This window comes from Cynara cardunculus, unplaced genomic scaffold (assembly GCF_001531365.2).
Source record: "Cynara cardunculus var. scolymus isolate 2C unplaced genomic scaffold, CcrdV1 Un_Scaffold_2263, whole genome shotgun sequence".
Lineage (NCBI taxonomy): Eukaryota > Viridiplantae > Streptophyta > Magnoliopsida > Asterales > Asteraceae > Cynara > Cynara cardunculus.
Window position 1 is genome coordinate 32880 of NW_020201030.1, and position 2143 is coordinate 35022.

A 2143-nucleotide genomic window follows, 5' to 3' on the forward strand; every position below is an offset into this window, starting at 1 on the left:
TAGCGGGTGAGCATTTGACCAGCAAGTCACGACCAGTATAAAACACTACCCGGACAAGTGGGTGATCAATTAAGATTGAAGTATCAACCCAGGGCGTGTTTGTGACTAAATGACTCACACCCGACAGACAAGTTATGATATCTCTGTTATTTCAGTGCTGCATGTTTTTCAGAAAATGCATACTTTTGGTAAAAAGTTTACAAGTTGATATGTATGATGTGAAATGATCTTTACTCACGCAAACCATGAACTCACTGAGTTTTATAAGCTGACTATAGTATGCATCTCAGGGCCAGGTAGTTCGAGATTGGATAAGAACAAAGGACACGCTTAGAGAGTCGCTACTTATCATCTTATGTTTATTCTTTTGACGTTGTATTGATCTTTGTAACTTAACCCGGTATGAGCTGGGTTAGAACTTAAGTAAATTTTTGAACGGTTCAAGGACCTCCGTTGTAGACAGTTCAAACGGTTTTATGTTAGCCTCTTTTGGAGTATGTATTTAAGAATTGTTTCAGATTACGTGACATTCTCACAAAGAAAAAAAATGAGGGTGTTACACTCAAGGGACCAACAAGTGGTATCAGAGTAGTGTTTTCTTTTTTTCCACGTGTTTAGCTGTTTTCAGTATTAGTTTATCTCCTTTCATAGATAACTTTACCGGTTACAAATGGCATTACAAATTATAAACACACACACAAAAGATAATGGCTCTCTTGCCAAACCTCCCCGGTTTGTCCGTGACAACTTTACTCTCTAGAAGAACTAGATGTCCCTCTTTCTGGAAGGTGTGGATCCTGAAATTCCACATTATATAGAAAATGGACCATATATTCCATTTGCTATTGCTCCGGCTGTTCCAGCAASAGCTACGATTGCCGCGATTCCTGAACGACAGATTTCAAAGCTTCCACATCAATGGAGCAATGAGGACAAGAAGAAAATAGCTATAGACACGCGTGCTCGGTCTATAATAGCTATGTATCTTCCTGATGAGATTTATCATTCAGTGATGAAACTCAAAACTTCTAAATCTATGTGGGAGACACTTTGTGTCCAATATGAAGGAACCACTCAGGTTCAAGAGACCAGAAAAATCAATCTAGTAAGACAGTATGAAATCTTTCTCTGTGGAAAGTCTGAGACACTGTCTGAAGTACATCAGAGATTTAATTGTCTTCTTATTGATCTTAGGGCTGTCGGCAAGGAATATTCTAATTCTGAAACTTTAACCAAGTTTCTAGAATGCCTTCCTGAGTCTTGGGACACCTTTTCCATGTGTCTCAAGATGTCAAGTGACATGTCCATTCTTTCTCTTCCTAAGAAGTCTAACAAATCTAATAGATCTAGGTCTATTCCTTCAGCTTGTAAAGCTTCTTCCTCCTCAGGGACTAGAAATCTGAATCCCATCAGAAATCCAAGTCACAGCTCAATATGAACTTTTCACCTAAGGAATCCAATTCCTCTAAGGTTCCTCCTAGAACCGATGAGAAGGGAATTCTTGGAGCTGGTCCTGCTTCTAGTCTGATACTTCCTGGCCCTAAAGCTACTCCTAGCCTTAGGAAGTGTAAACACTGCGGTGAGAAAACACATATTGCCAGCAAGTGTCCTTCTGTCGCCAAAGCTGGTTCACCAGCTAAGGGCAAGAAAGTAGCCAAAGCTGAGAAATCAACCAAGGCAAAATCATCCACAAAAGGCTACACTAGCAACCAAGGTGAAGAAAACTGTTGAAGCCTCTTCGTCAAGCTCATCGAAGACAACTCCTACTGAAAAATCTTCAGCATCAGATGTTGTAGTTACTACCACTGAAGCTTCTTTAGGTTCAGTGAAGACTTCCACTAAAACTACCTTGGTAGTATCAGAGGTTGTTCCTCTTTCCACTCAAACCTCCTCAGGTTTGGTGATGCCATCTACTGATGTTGGTTCTTCAACATCAGACGATGAAGCCTCTAACAAAGTTGGACCCCGATAGATGGGTACTAATAGCATTCTTATTTTCTTTCCTTGTACAGGATGTCAAAGGCTTATGGTATCTGGACAGCGGTTGTTCAAGACATATGACTGGAGACAAATCTCTTCTAACCCACTTCAAGGAAGAAAGAGGACCTTCCGTAACCTTCGGTGGAAACAAAAAAGGATATAC